This window comes from Ictidomys tridecemlineatus, chromosome 12 (genome assembly GCF_052094955.1).
Source record: "Ictidomys tridecemlineatus isolate mIctTri1 chromosome 12, mIctTri1.hap1, whole genome shotgun sequence".
NCBI lineage: Eukaryota > Metazoa > Chordata > Mammalia > Rodentia > Sciuridae > Ictidomys > Ictidomys tridecemlineatus.
The window spans coordinates 35431002-35454250 of NC_135488.1; the positions used below are offsets into that span (position 1 = coordinate 35431002).

Consider the following 23249-nt stretch of genomic DNA (forward strand, 5'->3'; position numbering starts at 1 on the left):
TGAAGCTATCAGTCTTCAAACCTGGCTTGCCAGGAATATTTTCCAAAGCCTGTCTAGTATCATTATTTTATTCATTCTTTTATTTATTTATTTTTTATTATTCATTCTTTTATATATAATAAAAAATAATCTACATTTCAGGGAAATGACTTTGTTTATTTGTTTGAATTAATTTATTGATTTAATTATCATTCATTTCTTCAATTGTCACAAGTCAGAAATTATGCTGAGTGATGAAAATGTGCAGATGAATAATACATGTTCCTTCAAAGAGCTTTTTGGGATGTAGATGAGCAGCCAATAAGATAGAATGTGCATCCAGTTCAAAATAGGCCAAAACTGCTCCACCCAAGTGGAAAGAAACAGCTCAGAACCACTGGGACAGTTATCTCTGATCTCAGATAAGAAGAGAAAACAAATCCCCACTCAACTGGGAATTTATTTTTCTGTGCAACTTTCTAAATCCTTGAAAGACAAGTTCTTCATTTTCTTCCTTGTTCTCATTCCAAGAGCAGGTAACCTTGAGTTTACTTTGCCTAAAACTACTCTCCATAGTATGATGGTCTTTTCACTGGTTTTACATAACTCTCAATGTTTTTCTTACTATTTCAACGTTGAGTGCAGATTTTTGTGAGTATTGAATGGGGAAATGATTGTAAAGCACCTAGCAAGGAGTACAACTAATGAGCAATGGCCGTTTTTATGATCATTTGTGTAAATGCCCTACTCATACTAGGGCTGGACATGCCCACTTCCTGTGAAGTTTAGCAATTCATTTGCAGCGTGTCAAGAACTGGACAAAATTCTAAAGCAGTAACAGTGAAGTCTAAAAGAACCCTGTCCTAATCTTGCAAAAAGGACAAGTGTATACACAGATTGTTACAGTGCTGTGATTACATGTAATACTAGAAATAAAGGCAGTGGTTTGGAAATATACAGGATAAGAAAACTGTAACATGCAGTCACCAAACAGGAATAAACCGTAAGTCAGAATTCCAAAAAGACAACTGTACACAAATTTTGCCCTTCCTAGGCACAAACAACATGCCAACCAAAATAAAAAACAAACTTGCTAGTGACCTTACAGCATTTGAAGGCTTGACCACAACACAGACCAGAAAGTTGCCACCGATCTGACCTGGGCTGTCCATACTTAACTGGCTTTTGTCTCACTTAGCCCCAAAGGTCAGCAGTGCACAACAACTGTGTCACTTTTTTTCTTGTAAATATATACTTTTTAGTTGTGGTTGGGCACAATACCTTTGTTTTATTTATTCATTTTTCCGTGGTGCTGAAGATCGAACCCAGGGCCTTGCATGTGCTCTACCGCTGAGCCACAACCCCAAGCCAACTATGTCAGTCTTGGTAGGCTCTGCCACGATTTTTTTCTGTATATCTGAACATTCTAACCTTGATCCGATCGATCGTTAAAGACTATCTGAGCAGGAGTCCGTTTCTCACAACACATTCCTGCCGTCCTTTGTGGCAGGTTTGTGCATCATTTGTGCAAGAACAGACTGCATAAAGCGGAGCCTGAGATGAACGGGAAAACCCTGGGATACGCGTGTGTGACGACCACACGTTGGAATCAGAATAAATGCAGAAATGCCTGTGAAACTCGAGCAAAGTACTTCATCTGCAAAACTCCAGGGCTTTCCTGGAGCGGGTTTCAATCTCTCCACCCTGTCTTATCCACCCTGTGGATCCTCCCTACACTTCGTGGGTCCCGGCCAGGGGTAGCTTGGAGAGCTCGCTGCGCCAGCCCGACCTCCCAGGCGCTCACAAGCGGCCGCCTCCAACTCGCCGACCCGCGCCCGGGGCTGGCCCCGCCCCAGCCCCGCCCCCGGGCCCTAGCGCGAGGACCCCGCGGAGCTGTCCGCGGCTACGCCTGATCCAACCTACCCTGTGGCCCATCCGGATAATCCTTCCAACGCGATATGGGCTACGGCGTGGTCCTCGGGTCTCGCACCTCCAGCCCAGGGCTGGGGCCCGCCGTTTGACGAGGAGCCTCGTGGCAGGCGAAGGACCGGCTGCCCCGGAGGGAGGAGGCGGGGCTCGCGCTTCAGCATGGCGGCGGCGGTGCGCGCTGAGGGCCGCTTTCCTGCGGTGTGCGGTGTGTCGACCGGTGAGCGCGGGGAGGGGGCGCGGGAGCCGGGGGTCGCCAGGGCTTGAGGGAGTCCGGGCGGAGGGAAGTGAGCAGCGTCCCGCGGCTCTCCCATCCAGCCCGGGACCGCTGGGTGACCTTGCGCGCGTTCCCTGCCTCTCTGGCGTCGGGGCACTTGGCTGTAAAGTGACGTGAAGTGTAGTCGGTTCTTCACGGTTCGTTTTGGTGAAGAGGAGGGAACTGGCGAGGCTTGCTTTCCAGGCGGGCAGGCGCGACCCCCCGGGTCACATGGTGATGCCCACCGGGTTCGGGGCTGAGAGGCGCCCGCGGGGCTCTGAAGGTGATGGTGGTTGTCCAGGTGGAGTCGGAGAGCACTGGCCTCCGTCAGCTGAATTCCAGCTGGCCGGTGGCCTCCGTGCAGAGACGGATGACTCGGACGTCAGCCCGCAGTGTCGCCTTTCCTGTCCCCCGGGGCCCTGGTGGGTTGTGTGCACCCTAGGAAGGCGCCCTGCTGCTGTGTTGCCTAAGGTTGGCTCCAGGGCCGCTGCGTGGCCGCCGCCTGCCTTCTCTGCCCTATTTTGTTGTTAAGTCCACAGTTCAGCATTTCCAATTGTGGAACTCAAAGCCCCCTAAAACCCTCAAAGTCCTTTTTTTTTTTTTTTTGGTAACTCATTTTGTAGCAAAAAATTTCACCAGCAATCTTGGCAGAAAATCTGACCTTAATATTCTTTTCTTTTGTCTTTATGATTGTCTCTTCCCTTTTATTTTTCTTTCCCCATCTCCTAGTATTTCAAGGCTGTCTTCCTTCATGAGTCTGAACTGTGTGCCAGCCCCTGTCTTCCTCTGTTCATGCGTTTTCCCTCACTGCCTTCCCAGTCCCTTTATGGAGTAGATTCTGTTATTATACTCTTTATACAGGTGGTGGAGGGAGCCACATAGATTGAGCAAGGGACATAGGTTTTTGCACCCAAAATTCCTGACACCAAAGTGTGTTTCCCCGTCCCCCCCTTTTTTGTCTTCTTGTGTATAACTATTGTTTTTTGTTTTTTTTTTTCAGCTTTCTTGAACTATAATTCACATACCATACAGTTCATCTATTTGAAGTGCACAATATTTGCACAAACCTGTGCATTTATCATTATAATCTAATTAGAACATTTTTATCACTCCAAGAAGGAAGCTTTTTAGCTGCTGCCACCACTGATCTATTTTCCACTCTTCTTAGCTCTCCTGTTCTAGACATTTCATGTAAGTAGAACCACATACATGGCTGGCTTATTCAGTGCAAGGTCATCAAGATTCATCCACATTGTAACATGTATCATCCTGAATTTCTTAGGGCTGAATTGTAACGTGTCCATCACCACACTTTATCTGCTCATCAGTTGAGGGACACTTGGGTTGTTTTCCATCTTTTGGCTATTATGCCTAATGTTGCTGTAAACATCAGCATGCCATGTTTTTACATTGTGTGTCTATTTTCTTTTCTCTTGAGTATGTGCCTGGGAATGGAGTTGCTGGATAAAATGGTAATTCCACACTTGAGGGATGGCCAGAATGTTTTCAAAGTACCTGAGGGTACAGTGAGGGTTTTGATTTTTCTTTAGCAACATTTCTTATTATCTGTTCTTTTGATTATAGCCATCCTAGTGAGTATGAAATGGTATTAATTTGAAATTTTGATTTGCATTTCCCTGATGGATAATGAATGTATTTTCATGTGCTTATTAGCCATTTTTACATGTTTTTTTGAGAAATGTCTGTTCAAGTGTTTTGGCTCTTTTAAAATTGGGTTTTCATTTTATTATTGAATTGTAAGGAGTTCTAAAGATGTCTAATCAGATGTATGATTTGCAGAATTTTATTCCATATGTTGTTTTTTAACTTTCTTAATAGTTTGTGGGTTTTTTGGTTTTTGGTTTTTTTTTTTTTGTACTGAGGGTTGAACCCAGGGGTGCCTAATCACTGAGACACATTTTCAACCCTTGTTTATATATATATTTTTAGAGACAGGGTCTCACTGAGTTGCTTAGGGGTTTTCTAAGGCTGGCTTTGAACTCAACAATCCTCCTGCCTCAGCCCCTAGAGCTGCTGGGAATATAGGCATGCACCACGAAGCCTGGCTTGATCGTGTTTTTTTGAGGCATACAAGGTTTTTGTTTATTTGTTTTTGTAGTGCTAGAGACTGAACCCAGGCATGCTGGTTCTTCTACCGCTGAGCTGAGCTTTATCCCCATCCTCGAAACACAGGTTTTAAATTTTGGCGAAGTCTGGTTTATGGGTTTTTTTCTTTTTTTTTCTTTTTATCACTTGTACTTTTGGAGTTATGTTTAAGAAACATTGCTAGACCCGAGGTCATGATAATTTACCTCTGTTTTTCTTCTAGGAGTTTTATAGTTGTAGCTCTTACCTTCAGGTCTTTAGTCCATTTTGAATTAAGTTGTACATAAGGTGTGAGGTAGGGCTCCAACTTCATACTTTTTTTTTTTTTTTTTTTTTTAAAGAGAGAGAGAGAGAGAGAGAGAGAGAGAGAGAGAGAATTTTTCATATTTATTTTTTAGTTCTCGGCAGACACAACATCTTTGTTGGTATGTGGTGCTGAGGATCGAACCCGGGCCGCTCGCATGCCAGGCGAGCGCGCTAATGCCTGAGCCACATCCCCAGCCCCAAATAATTAAGTTGTATTTTTTTAATATCTTTTTTATTGTTGTTTATTTTTTTTTTTTTTTTATGTGGTGATGGGGATTGAACTCAGGACCTCATGTGTGCTAGGCAGGCACTTTACCACTGAGCTATCTCCCCAGCCCCCCAACTTCATTCTTCTATGGGTTGACACCCTGTTATTCCAACACCATTTATTGAACACATTCCTTTTCCCCTATTGAATGGTCATGGTCCCTCTGCCAAAAACCAGTTGCCCACAAATGCTGTCTAAGTGTGTTCTGGAGAACCACACTGTATGAAGGGTTGCACAGGGAGGTACAGTCAGCCTGGTGCTGTGGGGGCTCCAGAGGGTGGAGGTTTCACAAGAGCTGCTGAGCATCCAGGATCTGGTGGATCCAGGATCTCATATACAAAAGTGTATGAGAGCGAATTCAAGACTAACTGTGTGTTTGGATGGCTATGGGGAGGGTGGGGCAGGGGCAGCAGGAGGCTGGTGTGGAAGCCTGGGGCCATGTGGCAGTCCTGCAGGCTGTGCCCAGAATTTGTAACTTGGCAGCAGGAAGCCAGGGAAGGACATGTCAGGGCTGTTAATTGATGAAGCCTCTTACTGTAGAAAGGTGGTAAATACAAGGGGAGAGGTGGGAGACCCATTAAAAAACCTTGAACCTGTGTCTGAGTGATGCTAAGGCCTGAACAAAGAAGTGGCAACAGGACCGCAGCAGAGGTGTGGCCCACGGCAGAGGGATTTTTAAGGTGACTGCCAAGCATGAAGCCTGGTTGATGGGAGGGTGAAGAGAAGGTGCAGCATGATGGCAGCTACCTGGCCAGTGGTCACTAAGCCTGGAAATCACTCATCCACTTCTCTTAGTTCTTTAATTCTGTGGATGGTATTATTCTGTGAATGTTACTGTTTTATTTATTTTTGGGGTACTGGGCATTGCACCCTATTGTGCTTTACAGAGCCACATCCTCAACCCTTTATATCTCCAGACCTGAATTTGCACTTCCCCTGCCTTAGCCTCCTCGGTATCTGTGGTTGCGGGTTTGTGCCACAGTAGGTGGCTCACCTTATTATTTTAAATGTCCCTCTTCATGTAGGAATGTATCTTTAAAATTTATTTATTCTTGTTGGAGGCCTGTGGACATAGCTAAGTGGTAAAGCACTTGCCCAGCATATGTGAGGCTCTGGGTTCTATTGCCCACACCATAAAACAACTCCACTTTTTGCTGAGTGCAGAGGCCTTCATCTGTAATCCCAGCAACTTGGGAGCCTGAGACAGGAGAATTGCAAGTTGGAAACCAGTCTGGGCAACTTAGGGAGACCCTTTCTCAAAAAACGAAGAGGGGATGTGGCTCAGTGGTGAAGCACGTGCCTGCAGGCTCCGGGCCCTGGGTTCAACCCCAGCACTGGAACCAAAAAATATTTATTTACTTATTTTTAATTGACAGGTCATTTCTGGTGCTGGCAGCTTTCCCTGAACACCTTTCCAACAGCTTCTGTTTTGGCGCTGAAGACCACTCTCAGCAATGGTGAGATTCATTTGGGAAGTATCTGTTCTCATAAGATTTAATAAGAGTTTCTGTAGATTTGAAAATGTGAATGGACAAGGCATGTCCTTGATGATGGTATTGTACCGTCTTGAGTATTTTTCAAATTTTTTATGAGTGCAATTGTTGTAGTTCAAGGCTTTAAAAAATAATGGTTGCCATTTTTGAGTAGGTATTGTGCACTAGGCTTGAAACATACCACCTTGTTCAGCCCTCACACTGGCTTTCATGAGCTTATTCGCATTTTAGAGATGATAAGGTGAATCTCTGAGAAGCCAAGTGACTTGTTCAAGATCATGCAGCCAGGCCAGGCACAGTAGTGCACACTTGTAATCCCAGTGACTTCGGAGGCTGAGGCAGGAGGTTGCAAGTTCAAGGCCAGCTCTGTCTTAAAATAAAAATAAAAAGGACTAGGGATGGGGCTCAGTGGTTAAATACCCCTGAATTCAATGCCCAGTACCTTCCCCCAAAAAAGAATGAAAGAAATCACACAGCCAGTGAAGCAGGGCTGGTCCCAGAGCTTTCTGGCTGTTGTGATGCCCCCTCCTGTGGACACAGACTTCCTTGACATAGTGCAGGGCCTCTGTTCAGCTGCCTTCTGGGAAGTCCAGGCCAACCTTGCTGTGCAAGGAAGCCTGGCCCTTTCACCTTGAGCTTCTGGGACTCCTGAGTGCTGGGCTTCCCTGTGGGTCTCCTGCCTTTTCCTCTTGTAGACCCACCTGTGAGATGCCTTGGAGATCCTGGGAGAAGTCCAGCTGACAGGGCTTTCTCCCTAATGGCAGATTTCCTACGACCTGTCACACCCACTGTGAATCAACCAGTTTGATTTGTTGCTTGGTTGATTCACTCACTGATTTATAAACAGTTTATTTACCCCTTAACATGTGCCAGGCACTGCCCTGACCTGAGCCGGTGTAGGGCCTGATAGGGATAGCTGTCCTCACTGCAGGTTGCTGTGCTATTCCTTAAAATATTAACTTTCAGGCTGGGGGTGCGGCTCAGAGGTTGAGCCTTGCCTAGGGTGCCCAAGGCCCGAAATTGAATCCCCAGCTCCACACCGGAAGTAAAAAAAAAAAAAAAAAAAAAAAAAAATTGAGTTTCCAAAAGGTCGTAAAAGGCTCAGAGCTTTCATTCCTAGTCCTTTTCTGCTCCTTCCCATCATCTAGGAACACTAATTCTTTCACCTTCCTCTGGTTATATTTCTAAATACACTCAGTCTTCTTTAAACAACATTGTTATGCTAATTGGAGATGTAACAGTCTATCCTTACCCTTACTTTCTTCCAGTATAGGTAGAAGCCGAGTTTGGACTGAATCTCTGGGCATTGTTTTTGTTATTAAATTATGTGCACATTCAGAGTGGAGCTAGGTAGTATTCTACTGTTACATTTTTTCCTGAAATTCATAATTGCCTGACTTTTAAGAAGTTGATTGCTTTCCTTATCACTCTATTTTTCTAAATGCTGCAACAAATTAGTCAGAAACATAGTAATAAATTTTCTAAAATCTCTCACCAACCAGTTTTCCTAGAAGAGACCCAAGTGAGAAGGAAGGAGTTCTTGGTGTAGAACGTGATGTGTGCTGAGGTAGAACCCTGGGGGCCTCTCCGTCCCCACCTGAGGGGTTGTGGCCTATCCCACTTTAGGCTGCAGGGTTGTTGCTTCCTGAGTCTGGGGTCTCATGACCTAAACTTAATAAGAACTCAAAGGATCAGAACAGAGTTGATAAGTGAGGTGGATTGTGATCTGTAAGTGAGCTTCAGAACGTGACTCAGCCTGAACTACTGAACTTTCTTCTTTAAAAAATCATAACACGGGGCTGGGGATGTGGCTCAAGCAGTAGCACACTCCCCTGGCATGGGTGCGGCCCGGGTTCAATCCTCAGCACCACATACAAACAAAGATGTTGTGTCTGCCGAAAACTAAAATGTAAATAAAATATTAAAAAAAAAATCGTGACACAATGTAAGCAAAACCATTTATACAGGTGTGCATGAAAATTGACTGTTGTTTTGGTGGTACTGAGGATTGAACTGAGGGGCACCCTATCACTAAGCTACATAACCAGCCCTTTTGATATATTTTTTCTTTGTTTATTTTTTTGATGGTGCTGGGGATTGAATCCAGGGCCTTGTTCATGCAAGGCAAGCACTCTACCAACTGAGGTATATCCCAGACCTATGTTTTATTTTGAAACAGGTTCTTGCTAATTTGCTAAGGCTGGCTTCGATCTTGCAATCCTTTGCCTCAGTCTCCTGAGTCACTGGGATTACAGCCATGTGCCATGCACCCAGAAAAAGTGACTATTTCTAATGTGTACAAAGCCCTGGGTTCAATCCCCAGTTCTTCCCTGCCTCCCATTAAAACAAACAAACAAAAAACAAGTGGCTATTTCTAAATTCTAAAGTTGATTTTTTTTTTATTTTTGACAGTTGGTTTCTTTTAGGCTGGGTACATTATTAGCTATGAGTGATATTTCAGTCTTTCCAAAAAATCTGTTAATAATTTTTACACTTCTTGAACTACATTAAAGATTATAATGCTGAACAGAGCAAGATGAAATGTTTTAATATTAGATATGTGTTGAAGATGAAGGTGTTTACAAGAAAGGCTGTGTATAGCAGAATGAGATTTGTAATGATGAAGTTCTGGTTTGTTAAACAATGAAGACCCAAGGCTGGGGTTGTAGCTCAGTAGCAGAGTGCTTGCCTAGCATGTGAGGCACTAGGTTTGATCCTCAGCACCACATATAAATAAATAAAGATCCATCAACAACTTCAAAAAAAATGAAGACCCAATGTTTTCTGGCTTTATTTGGTAGTTCATCAGGTGGGCTACAGGTCTAGAGGACATCTGTGTGCTAGGTGCGATCTCCCTCCCCACAGGTGAGCAAATCATCTGGAATCGAAATTAGTGTTGAAATCTCATCCAGTCATCCAGTTCCTTGTGGCATTGGCAAATGTATCTCATAGGCCTACATTTGAAACAAAATGGTTGTATTAAGTGCTGTCCAGTAATCAAAGATTATCCCTTTGTGTTTGGGTCTCTGTATTCAGTGGAAGTATTTCGATGGCTTCCTACCACCCTTAGATGTCACTCTCCCTGTCCTTACCCGCTTTCTTTCTCTGGTCCTGTGAGTCATGGTTGATGCTGCTGATGAATCTGCAGTTACTGTCCTCTGCATGGCTTCACTCAGACTTGAAAACAGCTGTTGTCAGGTTTTTGTTTTGTGTTTATCAAGCCAATACCCTAAAGGCCACTTTCCCTCCAGGGCTGTTTGAATCCTGTCACTTCTCTAGTGAAGCACAGAGCTCAAGAATCTGTGCATGCACTGATCTTGCCAGCACTGTCCCACTCCTTCATCACCACCTGTTCCTGTCACCTCTGCCTTCTTCCTCACGTGAAACCGCCATCCCTGGGACTGGTCAGATGGCTTCCTCTCAGACATGGCTGTTCTAAAACCTTTTCTCAAGTAATAGATGCATGTGGTTAAAAAAAAAAAAATCCCTCAAAATACAAAAATGCGGGTCTTTCACATCCAACCTTAAGTGCCCCTGTTTTCTTCCACAGAGGCAGCCGCTCCTCAGTCTCTTGCCTGATCTTCTGGAGTTGTCTACAGCATGCCTTCCCTGCTTCCCTGTGTTTTGAACATAAAGGGCAGGGTACCCTCTACACATTGAGTCTTGTTCTTCTGAAGAGTTTCACTTGAAGGTCTTTCCTCATCTTTCCACTGCCCAGCTGCATACAGCAGAGGGCGCCATTTGCCCAGAGCAGCCCAGGAGCTTGGGCTGGATAATGCAGGGCAGAAACCCTGGCTGTACAGAGCTTTCTTGAGACTGGGACATCCACTGTGGAAATGAACCATGACCTCTCTAGGAAGGGCATTTAGGTGGCTTTCATTCCTAAAAGTTTGGTTTTATTTTTTAAATAACAATTGTCCTCAAAATATGATTCTTAAAAGATTAGAATTTTTAGAGACTTATTTTCATCAAGTCACAGTTACTTGGTGCTGGCAGCTCCACAGCCAGGGAGCATCTAACTTGGTTTTGTTTCATCTCTCTGTAGGCCCTTTGTCACTGCAGAGAACCAGAGACAGCCGACACTTCACCAGCTTGAGTCATGCGCTACAGACACAGTGCTGTATCTCTCCTCCCACCAGCCGGTCAGGCCAGCAGTACAGACCCTTCAGCTTCTTCACTAAATGTAGGTAGACTGGCACACACTTCCACTTCCTGCAACAGGAAAGTAGGGGTGCTTTCCTATCTTAATTTTTCTTCTGTCATAAACGAATTAACATTTTAGTGATTATTCAACTAAAAATGCAACTAGAATTATCTCATGTGCTACAGCTGTATTTGGAGAGCACTAGTTTATCTGAGCCCCTCATTTGGGGCACCCAAGGCCTAGAAGTATTGAATTGTGCCCCAGATACCCTGCTGATTTAGAGTCACACCAAGAAGGCCCTTACTGTTTTTAGCTGGGCCTTTGCTAGGACATATCATTTGGAGAAGTTCAAGAGACGTCACTACTGAGACCTGAGTTGTGATTGGCAGACATCAGGGAAGCAAGTCTACTTACTGGTCAGGGACTTACTGGGATTTAATGTTAGCCATCTTTTGTGGAAACAAAGTGGAATTGTCTCCTCTTGTGTTTTCCAAATGTAATCATGTTTTATGTTCACTGTATGATTTTATTTTATTTTCATTCCCTCAGTGACATGGATGAAGCTGGGCTTTGTGGCCTTTCTTATTCTTAGGAGAGTGTAGATCTTTGCTTTACAACTACAGAGTTTTTCAAAACCCCGTTTCCTTACAGTGACAGCAGATGAGCTCTGGAAAGGTGCTTTAGCAGAGACTGGTGCTGGGGCAAGAAAAGGAAGAGGCAAAAGAAGCAAAAAAAAGAGAAGGAAGGATCTGAACAGGGGTCAGGTCATTGGTGAAGGTAAACGTGTTTGGTTGTTTTGACAGTTTTCAGATTTGGTCCTGAACTTGGGGTGGGAAACTGATGATCTTGGGAAGGGGAGAAATAGCAAGCAAGCTGGGTCTGAGGGAGGCCTGGGGGGGCCCAACGGCAAACTTTGTTCTAAAAAGAGTCTATGTGCTTTTAAAGTGTTTTCCCCCGATTTTATGGATATTTGGCAAACTGGAAACATTCTCATTAAGTGCATAAGAATCCATGGTTTAGAGTCCAACCAGGGGGCTTACCAGCTGCCCCAGAGTGTCACGTACTCCATGGGGCACAGCTGTGATAGGTCCTGTGCTGCACACAGCCCAGTGCAGGCAGGTGGAGCTCGCAGAGAGCTGGCAGGCTTCCCCTGCCCAGAGAAGACAGTGACCAAGAGCAGATCTGTAGTCACAGGGCCTGTTGCCGCTACTCAGCTGGGCTGCTGTCACACAGAAACTGCCCTGCACAGCACATGGTTGGACAGGCCCAGCTGTGTTCCGGTAAAACTTTATTTACAAATCAGCTGGTGGGCCGCACTTGGCCTTGGTCCTTCACGTGGTGATGTGATTGTTTATACTTGTGCTTTTGAAAGCAAAAATAGGATAGGTGAACTTGAATTGGCTTATTTTTACTGTTGTGCAGACTCATCGCTTTTGATACTAACAACCTTTCAGAAATAAAGGAAGCACCTTGTGCTGCACTTCTAAGATTGCACATCTGCTTGGGTGCTTTTACTACTTGTATCTTGTTTTAGTTTTTAAGCATTTGTTATTTATTTTTAATAATGTTAATAATAATAATAATAATAATTATTATTATTATTATTCTTGAGACAGGTCTTGCCATCTGGTCTTGCCAGGCTGGTCTTGAACTTGCAGGTTAAAACCTCCCTCCTGTCTCAGCCTCCCACCTAGCTGGGACTGCTCACATGCACCACTGTGTCTGGCTATAATTTATGTTTTCAAATTATAAAAATCGTATGCATACCTTCTCAGTAAAAACGCAGAGTGTAGAGAAAACTAAAAGCCCCTGATGTCCTTCCTGCCGTCCACATTCCCATTGTCTCCCCTGAGGGGCCACTGGTCTCATATTGGTATTTCCTTCAGTTGTTTTTGTGTGTGCTGGTGCGCGCTTTTGTATCAATTCCCTAAAAGAAATAGATATCGTCTTTAAAAAGAAAAGAAAAGAAAAAGAATATTATACTATATGGTACATGCAATTGTATAATCTGCTTTTTTTTTTTTTTTTTTTTTAACCCAATAAGAGGTCTCAGGGCTGGACATGGTTGGCAAACCCCTTAACCCCAGCGACTGGAGAAGCTGAGGCAGGAGGATGACAAGTTTCAAGGCCCGCCTCAAGAATTTAGTGAGACCCTGTCTCAAAATAAATAAAAAGGGTTGGGGATGTGGCTCAGTGGTAGAACGCCACTGGGTTCAATTTCCAGAACCAAAAGTAATAATAATAACATGTCTTAGAAATCATTCCACATCAGAACCTGGAGAGCAACGTTTTTTTTTTTTTTTTTTTTTTTTTAAGAGAGAGAGAGAGAGAAATTAATATTTTATTTTTTAGTTTTTGGTGGACACAACATCTTTATTTGTATGTGGTGCTGAGGATTAAACCCCGCGCCGCGCGCATGCCAGGCAAGCGCACTACTGCTTGAGAGCCACATCCCCAGCCCGAGAGCAACGGCTTTTGATTTTGTGCAGGATATGGCACCTGCTGGCTGTGCGTTCAGCCGTTCCTCTGTTGCCGACTCTGTTGCCGACCTGCATTACAGGTCGTGTTTCAGCAGACATCTTAGCGCTCACAGGCCTCACGAGTGTTTCTCTTGGTAAAAGTGAAAATGCGGTCACATGCCTGTAGGGTAGATGTGCATAAAACTGTGACAGTGCCAGGTCACCTGCCAAGTGATCGCATCAGCTCCAACACCACAATACTGTGCTGGTGTCTGTGCACGCGTTCCCTGGCATCTTAGCAACATGAAGAGTGAGCACCTTTTAGAAGTTGTCACTTACCTATAATCTTTACCCTTCAGGACGCTCCGGCTTCTTGTGGCCGGGTCTGAATGCCCCTCTCATGAGAAATGGAGCCGTGCAGACCATTGCCCAGAGGAGCAAGGAGGAGCAGGAGCAGGTGGCGGCTGACATGCTCCAGCAGAGGGAAGAGTGGGACCGGAAGCGGAGGATGAAAGTGAAGCGGGAGCGAGGCTGGAGCGGGAACACATGGGGTGGCCTCAGTGTCGGTCCCCCGGACCCTGGTCCCAATGGAGGTAGTGGAGGCCTGGTTTGCTTGCCTTTGGTACAGGACGTATCGTCCTACAGTGTTTCTGAAAATAATTTTATTGTTTACTTGTCTGTTTAGATTACCCTTTCTGAAAAAAGAATTTGACCTCTTTGACGAACTTTCCACATTGTTATCCCGGTTGCATTTGTGGGACACTAGAGGCCTGTAACCAGGAAGTGTTCCTCCAACAGGATGGAAAGCCCTGGGTCCCAGTGCCTTAGCAGGTGCCTTAGACATGGTGGTGTGCATTATAGATCTGTAGGGCACAGCGTTTCCCAAACACGTGGCCTCAGGCTTGGAGTGCTGTTTAACAGCAGAGTTGAGAGACCCCAGAGAGTTGTCACTAAGCCTTCGTAAAAGCAAACATGAAACAAAAACTGACGACACTTAGGCTGAATTAGAAAACAAAGCCTCCCCCTCCCCACAAAGGCAGATTCACCTGAAAATCTTGCTCTTGCCAGTGAGTGGGAGAGCAGGAAGCAAACAGGAGTTTGGCTCAAAGTAGAGGAACGGTTGGGCTGGAGAGGATGGGGCGAGCGTGCAGGAGGGTGGAGGTCTGGGAGGGAGAGGACCTGCCCACGAGCCAAGTCCCCAGTAACCAGATCCAGAGTTTAGACAGACAGGCTGCTGTTAGCCAGCAGGCGCAGGGTGCAGGTTTGGGTGAGCCTGTGCAATGGGGGTGGAAAGGCGGGGAGGTCACCTGGTATCTGGTAGCTTTGGTGAGGAGTCATCAAGCCAGATAGTGGCATTGGTGAACATGGCCACCAGAATATTTCTTGATGAGAAGGTGGCACTTGGCACTGGCTTCACTATCACCCAGTGGGTGGGACCCTGGCAGTGTCCAGGAAAGAAGATTGACTCTTGAGCTGACCGCTTTCAAAGCCGACTGCTAGGTACAGAAGCTTTTATTCTGCTCTCCTATTTTATTTTGTAATTGAGATTTTCTGTAATAAGTAAAAGCAAGAGAATTGGGGAGTGTTGGAAACAGCTGTGGTGGTGAGCAGAGGCTGAATTAAGAGAACTGAAAGCTGAGGAGCCGGGAGTTCCCTAGCGGGTCAGACCCGCAGTTGAGAGTGGTGAGCGTAGGCCAGGCTCTGATCTGTCCCGGCAGCAGCAGCAGGCCACTTGTGACCAGACAGCTGCGTGGGTTCTGGCCTGGAGAGGGCGGTAGAGACAAAAGTGTGGGGATTGAGGACGTTGGCGAGATCTATGAGGAGTGAGGGACTTTGGTGTCTTTGAGGGACTTTGGTGAGAGAGGCTGTGAAGACCCCAGGAGACCAGATGGGAAAGCAGCGAGGAAGGTTCTGGAGGTGTCGGCGCTCCAGGAACCTGTGCCTCGGGAGGTGTCGGCGCTCCAGGAACCTGTGCCTCGGGAGCCGGCAGCAGGGAGCTGGAGAGGGGGAGGCTGCGGTCAGAGAGTCGTGGCTGAGCTCGTGAAGTCAGGCCAGGCAGTCCCCGTGGATGATGGGAACTGGGGCGCAGCCTGGAGAGCGGCACCAGAGAGCTCAGGTTCTTCCCATTAGAAGTCTGAGGGCACCTGGGAAAGGCTGCCCCACGTGAGCAGCGTGGATGCTCTTATCTGTGTGCTTTTTCTTCTCTCCTTGTAGAGACCTATGAGGACTTTGATACCAGGATACTCGAGGTAGGCCTGCCGAGCTCAACTCCCAGGGTCCTCTGGAGAGGTTGCCGGGGTCGGGTGGGCAGGAGAAGCTGAGCAGAGCTGTGGTGACAGTGATCTCTCGGACACAGACTCAAGTTCAGGGAGGAATTAACACAATTTGAAGTTCAGTTCCTTCATGTTGGTGGTCCCCACTGCTGCCTTGGTTTGTGGGGACTATGAAATTGAGGTTTGTGAGGGGCAAATTCAGGAGCACAATTTGGAGATTATGTTAAGTTCCTTCTTCCTGGAGCTAGAGTGTGCTATGTGGTGGCCTCTTGTGGAGCTGTACACCAGTTGTATCTAGGACACAATCAGAGAACAGGTTGGGAGGAGCAGGGGCAGGGGCAGAAAGCCTCAGGTTATGGCCAGTGTGCAGTTTGACTAGGGCAGTGGTCTCTGGGCTGCTCACAGATCCTGTATCAGGTGTGCTTGAACCACCCTTCCAGGGTGGTTCTCTGATGGCCAGTGTTCCTTGGAGCTGGCACTGTGCATTTAATCAGTGTTTCATAATGTGGAACAGAGCCGGGCTCGGTGGTGCACAGCTGAAATCCCAGTAGTTTGGGAGGCTAAGGAGGGAGGATGGTGAGTTCCACAGCCTCAGCAAAAGCAAGGCCCTAAGCAACTCAGTGAGACCCTGTCTCTAAATAAAATACGAAAAAGGGATGGGGATGTGGCTCAGTGGTCAAGTGCCCTGAGTTCAATTCCCAGTACCTCCCCAAATTGTGGAATAAGTTATATATCAAATTTGTGACAAAGCCTCTCTGAATATGTATATTATTTCTTCAATATCAGTTATATTATGGAATTTTTAAAATATGTTTACAAGTGTTTTATGTTGGTATCCCATTGTATGTTATTCCCCCCACCCCAATTCTAGAGATTGAACCCAGGGCTTTGTGCATTGCTAGGCAAACACTCTGCCACCAAACCACATCCCCAGCCCTTTTAACTTTATTTTGAGAAGGGTCTCGCTAAGTTGCCCAGGCTGGCCTTGACTTTGCCTTCTTCCTGCTTCAGTCTCCTGAGTCACATGGATTACAGGCGTGTGCCCCTACACACACCCCAGTTCATAGCTTTTGAAAGTTAATCCCACTGAAAGAGTCTTTCATATGTAGGTTGTTTCCTATAAGATCATTCAAAAGTGTGGCCTCAGCCTCCCTTTTCCTTAAACTTCTTCCTAGGAAGGAAAGGGGACAACTGTCATTTAAGCAGTTTAGTTAATAGTTTCATAATTCCTGGCCTTTAAAATAGGCTGAAAAAATGGGAGATTTTCCTGAAGTTTATAATGAATAGGTGTTTCCAAATTCTGTATTCTTGTTTAAGCCTGATCCTTAACATAGCAGTCCAGTCCTGCGAAGTTTTTTCCTTACGTTGCATTTCATCATTTCTAAGATATTTTAGTACCTTTGATACTGGAATTTGTCTTATAATCAGTGTTAAACTATTTCAAAGTTTAATCCATAGTGTTTTCTTTCCTGTGTACATTTATTAAGATGGGGTACATTGAGTTGTGTAGTTGTAAATTCCTTTAAAGATTATCTTAGTTAACTCTCCTAATAACCCAATGAAATAGGAAGAGAAAGTCTTATTTCCATTGTGTTCCCGAAATGCTTCAGAGGGAGGGTTTGTTTGGGAAGTTTGCTTTTGTGCCTACAGACTGGAGGAGGTGCTGGGTCCTGCACCAAGCCTTGTGTGGCTGAGCCAGCAGGTCCTCGTCCTCTACCTCAGAGTTTTCTTCAGCTGTCCTATTGATGAAGCATTTTGTCTTTTAGGTCAGAAATGTTTTCAATATGACAGCCAAAGAGGGAAGGAAGAGATCAGTCCGTGTCCTGGTGGCTGTGGGGAATGGGCAGGGAGCTGCAGGTGAGTGGGGTGACGCTGGACACAAAGAGGCCTGGCTGCCCGGCTGGAAGCCAGGGCCCTGCTGCCAGTCTCACTTTTTCTACTAATAGAGCCGCCTAGAGGTCTGGGCTCACAAACCTGGTGGTAAACCACGAAGCTTCTCAGAGAAAGAAAGAAAAGCTCTTAAGGCCTACATCTGAGGACTGGGTATTTTAAAGGGCTTAAGACACTATTGTATGGTGCATAATAGTGAAAACTTAGAACAAGTTCAATCGGGCCTGGTTACAGGATAGCTGTCCAATATAATATTCTTTTTTTTAATATTTATTTTTAGTTATAGGTGGACACAAGATCTTTATTTTTTATGTGGTGCTAAGGATCAAACCCAGTGCCTCACGCATGCCAGGCGAGTGCTCTCCCTCTGAGCCACAACCACAGGCCTCCAAAGTAATATTCTATAGCCATTAAAGAATTGTGAAAAATTACTTACACAATAAGTAATTTTGGTTAAAAATTTGTCATGTAATCATGATTTTTTTTTAAAGTCATTTCTATGCAAGGAAAAAAACTAGAAGACTGTACACTGACTGATAAGTGTTCACTTGGGTTAGCAGGTTTGTCAGTCATTTAAATTTTCTTCTTTAGACTTTTAAAGTTTCCCTACTGAACATCTTGTTTTTGAAATGTGTTCACATAGAACTGAAAAACTGTTTGTTGCTTCCTTTTGAAAATTTCAAAGCAAAAGCAAAAGACATGATAGTGCGTTGCTGTAAGAGACCATGGTTAGCAGTTAGTGTTGTCTCTTTTCAAAAATATCTTTTCTGAAATTTTGTGTCCATGTTACCTCCCTTTACCTTTTTATCAAAAGCTTAGCAGAGATCTTATTATAGCCATGAATTTGCACCTTGCTCTTCTTGCTTGGTTTTGCCCTCAGAGGTCTTCTGTTAGCATAAGCAGATTTCTGGTATTGGTTTCATAGTGTTCCAGTGTGTGCATAGACATGATTTTTGACCCAATCCCTATTGTTTCCAAATTTGTATCATTTATTACAAACAACAACAATAACATTGACCTTTTTGTACATGGAGCTTGTTGAACTTTTGGAAATATAGAAATAGGAGAAATGTCTTGAAATTGCTGCCGCACTGGGTGTAAATGTCAAGTATTGCCAGATCTCCTCAAAGGTTGCATCAGTTTATGTCCCTCTGTACCACCCATCCTTGCCCTGAGTAGTATCAGACTTTACTGATTGTCAGTATGATCCCTGAAACGTCTCTCCCAGTTTACACCTGTACTTTCTAAGTTAGGAGAGTGCCGACGCCATTTTGCGTGTTCATTGGCCGTTGCGCTTTCCCTTTGGACATCTGTCAGTCCAGGTGCTTTGCCTATTGTTTTAATTGGGTGGTTTTCTTGTCTTTATTGATTGGGATTAGCTTCTTGTAAGTTAAGGACATGAGCCTTTTTTGTCTTATCATCTTTTGACTTAGTTTTGGATTTTTTTCCACATCGAAGCTTTAAAATCCACAGAAGTTTTAAACCTTAACATAGCAAATTTATCAGTCCTAGGTCACTTCTGGTTTGTGTTTTGCTTAGAAAGTCTCCTTTTGAAGATTATAAGTAAGTGCACTCATATTTCCCTCTAGGACTTCCATGGTTTACTTTGTTCTGTTTAAACTAGGAACTGGAATTGAAGCCCTTTTCATCCCAGGCCTCAGATGTCTTGCCTATTTTATTTTCCTGTGTGTAATTTTAAAACAAAGTACTTTTTTCAAATTAAATAATAAATGGTGGCAGCAAATAATGGAAGCATTTCTGCAACTTGTGATAGACCTCATTTCCTAGGGTAAAGCATTTACAAATTGGAAACTATTAGGTTTATTTTTCTGGTTAATTAAAATTGAAATTCTACTGAAATCATAGTTTTACTCTATAACAATGTATTTTTCCCCTATCCCTTCTTGTCATTTTAATCTCTTTGCACAAGTGCCCCAAAACATTTGCCTTTTATAAATATAGAGCATACTTAATTTTAAAAATTGAGTATATTTCATTTTATTAGAGATTTATAAAAGGTAATGTTATGTATCTCAATGTCAAGTCTGTCGAATGCCTCAGAACAGATGAGCACATCTCTGGCTTTCTTCATGGCTGGTTGTGCAGAGCAGGTGTTCCATGGGCAGTTGAAAGAAGGGCGTGAAATGCTGTAGAGCCCAAACTGGGAGCTGGGGAGAGGCACAGGCTGGGTCAGAGTAGCTTTCCTTTTCATAAGTTTTGCTTTTTCTTTTGAACGTTTTGCCATTGGGAAGGCCACTGAGCGGGTGGATGCTTTCAGGAAAGTACGTGCATGTTTTTCTTTGTTAACATTTAGTAGAAGATGAAAAGCTCTGTGTTCACATGGGGGCACTGCAGGCACACAGTCACGTATCACGAAGGAATCGTCAGTGTATGTGTGATAATGATATTGTGGCTAAGTCCTTATGTTTTAAGGTGCATAGGTGGAATTTTATATAATAAAATACTTTATAAAATAGTTTTGAAACCCAGCGAGAGATTTAGGAGAATTTGTTCCTTCCTTTCTTCAGGCAAAGAACAAAGCCATCCACTATTTGCATTACATAGAGCGGTATGAAGACCATACAAGTGAGTGTGGGTCTTTTCTTGTAAGATTTGCAGAATGCCACTGTGTCCTGGTGTGTCTGTGACATGCCCAATGGGTGTCTTTGTGTTGCTCTGACTGCATTCTTACAAATGTGCAAAATGAGGAAACAGCCTGGCCTCGGGGGTGTGGCAGGAGAATGAGTGGGGTCAGCGTCTGTGTGTCCTGTGGGCTGGCTGCTTAGGGCAGCACCCAGTGCTCTGTGGCTTTTGCAGACATTAAGCCACATGCCTGACCCTCCTGTGTCTGCTTTACCCCCCAGTATTCCATGACATCTCCTTGAGATATAAGAGGACACACACATCAAGATGAAGAAACAGCCCAGAGGTAACTGGAAAGCTCTGACTCTCTGTTGAACATAAAGCAGAGAAAGCACCACAGTCCCACCCTCCCCCCTGGGGTTGTTCGCCTCTCCTTGAACTCATCCTGAGAGTGACAGATGGAAGTCCTGAATTAGGCTGAGGAAGGGCAGGCTCCTGGGGAAGAAGCCAAGGTCGGGCTGCACAGGCCCAGGCCTGTTCCTGGAGTGGCTGAGGCATGCAGAGCAGGTGGTGGTGGTCTGGTTGGATGAGTGGGCACGTGGTTCCTCCTGGAGCCTTCACCCAGCTGGACGGTGTTTTTTCCTGCCAGTCACGTGCTGTTCCTCTACAAGTGTCGTGGTGTTAGGCTTGTTATTTGGTGCTGGGGATTAAAGCAGAGCCCCACACCTGTGAAGCACGCGCTGTCACGGAGCTCCCCCAGCCCCTCACCATTGAGTACTGTTGAACTTCTATGATCTCTATTCATTGAGGCACTGGGTGAGCAGAAATGGCCTTTCTTGTCTTGTGGACAGGCCACAGGCAGTGTTGGTTATGGGGACAGTCACACCCAGTGCACTCTTGGTGCAGAATTCTTAAACATTTGGATTTGCATTTTGCTTGCAGTTCTGTAGTAAGAACCTGTTTCATTTGACTGTAGTTTTTTAAATCTCAGGAGTTCAGGTCAGGAGCTGGGCGCAGTGGTGCACACCTGTAATCCCAGTGACACTCAGAAGGCTGAGATAGGAGGATTGCAAGTTGCAGGCCAGCCTCAGCAACTTAGTGAGGCCCTAAGCAACTGAGCTACTGCCTTGTGCCTTCCTCAGTGCTGTCAAGAGGAGGAGGAGGGCCACCTTCATCAGGGTGGCCAGAGGTGGCCTCTGAGCAGGGGCAGTGTGAGTGAGATCCTGAAGGAAGAGGAGCAGAGGGGCAGGTCTGGGAGAACGTTCCAGGCTGGTGCGTGCCCCAGGTACAGTGTGCCCTCCTGCACAGGCCATGTGAGGACAGTGCAGTAAGTGGGGTCAGGCACGGTGTGTGTGTGTGTGTGTGTGTGAGATAATGATATTGTGGGGGGAAGATCCTGCAGATGTCTTTGTTTAATTCAGAGAGCAATGGCCAGTGAGAGGTTGTGCCCCGGAGCCTTGATTTGCTGAGGATCAAACCCAGTGCCTCACACATGCCGGGCAAGCGCTCTGCTCTATAGCCCCAGACCTGGCTTGTGTTTTTGATGCTCTTCTGGAGGAGGGATTGCCGGTGGCCAAGAGCAGGGCACGTGGCTAGAGGGGAGGAGACCACCCCAGCACTGAAGGCCATCAGGGAGGTGAGAAAGCACTCCAGGAGCCACCAATTCAGGAGACGCTGCCACTTAGGCCAGAAGGTGTTCCCAGGAGAGGGAAGTGGTGTCGCTGCCAGGGCAGCTGAGTGGTCTAGGAGGGTGAGGACAGGCGTCTCCCTTGATGGTAACCAGGCATGGACACGGGAGCTGGCCTGGGCAGAGGGCCAAGAGTTTTCAGGCACTAAAGTTTTAATGTAAGTAACATCGTGGTTTCCCCCCCACTACGTTTAAGGTAGATGTTCTGTTTAATTTTTATACATACCATTGAATAAATGTCGTCCTAGAAGTCACACTAGCTGGGGGTGGTGAAGCCAAAATGTCATTCCCTAAACCCAGAGCCACACGAAAGACAGCATGCTGGCAGGTGCTCAGTCCATTTCCTGTCTCCTAGGATACGGCCTGCGCTGCCACAGGGCCATCATTACCATCTGCCGGCTCATTGGCATCAAGGACATGTATGCCGAGGTCTCTGGGTCCGTCAACATGCTCAACCTCACCCGGGGCCTCTTCCATGGGCTCTCCCGCCAGGTAACCTTCCCTGGGGTTTGAGCAGGTCTGGCTGTGCTGCAGACCAAGGTGCTGAGGGTCTCCTAGGGGCTCCCATGGCCACCTGCTGCAGTGACCCCAGGGCTCTGCTGCCCAACCAGAGCTAATCTTGTTTCTCAACATCACCTCACCGAGTCGTTTTGAACCAAATCTCAGGTCCCATTTTATTTCATTCGTAAATATTTCAGTGTATTTCTAAAGGATCAGAATCAGAAACCTGAGAAGTGGTTTCTGATTCTGATCCTTTAGAGGATCTAAAGGATCCGTTTACTTCTATGGTAGAACGCTTGCTAGGAACACTTAAGGCCCAGGTTTGATCCCCAGCACTGGGGAAAAAAAAATGTCATGGTACCCTTACCATTCCTAAATATCATGACTCAGTATTATCAAGTATCGAATCTGTTCATTCAAATCTATCCATTCGTCCGATTTAAAAACTTTTTTTTTTTACACAGTTTTTGATTCAATCCCGTTGATTTGATTCAATCCAGTTGAGAAGATGTCAGCACTTCTAAAGTTTCTCCTGTGTCTTTTAAGTCTCTCTTGGTCTGTCCCTCTCTCTTCCCCCCTTGCTGCTGTTATGTTGAAGAAGTCAGGTGTTTTGTCCCATAGTGTTTCCAGGGTTGAGCACCCGTGGGGTCCTTGATGTCCTTTCCCCCCTGGACCTCCTGTGATTTGGTTGTTAGATCTCAGGGCTCCACCAGGTTCAGGCTTGGTGCTTGGCCCAGCAGGCACGTGCTTAGGGAGTTTGGAAGGCGAGGCCTGGCGTACCCCAGTTTGGGGTGGGAAGGTGGGCTGAGGCATCCCCCTGTGACAGCCACTGTGGTTTAACCACCCAGAATCAGCTGGCACTGCTCTTTCCCCCAAGCTCTCTGGTGGGTTCTGCACTCCCACCCCCACCCCCACCCCACCCCTGTGGTGGTGCCTCTCACTCCTATAGCCACAGGGACCCTCGGAGACCTAACTGCTGTTCTCACTTTGGTCTTGCCCAGGAAACCCACCAACAGCTGGCCGACAAGAAAGGTCTCCATGTGGTGGAATTCCGGGAGGAATGTGGCCCCCTGCCCATCCTGGTCGCCTCCCCCCGGGGGGCCTTGAGGAAGGATCCTGAGCCAGAAAAGGAGGTTCCCGACATCAGGCTGGACTGGGAAGAGGTGAAGGCTGCACAGGGAATGAAGCGCTCTATTTGGTCAGGTCTCAAGAGGGCCTCCACCTGACCTTCCTGCCACCTGGCTCCCCTACTGCAACACCGTGCCTGCTGCCCTAGGCGCCTGGGACTCCCCCGTCACATCTTGCTGTGTCACCTCTTTTTTCTTTTTTGAGGTAATTTCAACCTTCTTTATTTACAAATAAATAATTCTAGTTTTGA

The 23249-nt window shown here is 45.8% G+C and overlaps 1 long non-coding RNA gene and 1 pseudogene across 2 annotated transcripts in view; one reads left to right on the forward strand and one right to left on the reverse strand.

Moving 5' to 3' along the window:
- The window catches only part of LOC144369227 (uncharacterized), a 162828-nt gene extending 160793 nt beyond the window's left edge, over positions 1-2035 (reverse strand). Inside the window, exon 1 of the long non-coding RNA XR_013428707.1 lies at positions 1903-2035. This is a non-coding gene — a long non-coding RNA (uncharacterized LOC144369227). The remainder of the gene's footprint in view (positions 1-1902) is intronic.
- On the forward strand, positions 1972-23249 carry LOC144369226 (small ribosomal subunit protein uS5m-like; annotated as a pseudogene). The gene is made up of 12 exons (XR_013428706.1): positions 1972-2125; positions 6218-6298; positions 10380-10517; positions 11130-11255; positions 13297-13530; positions 15152-15186; positions 16977-17071; positions 19316-19382; positions 19629-19686; positions 19965-20029; positions 21726-21862; positions 22873-23249. The product of XR_013428706.1 is annotated as a small ribosomal subunit protein uS5m-like (transcript).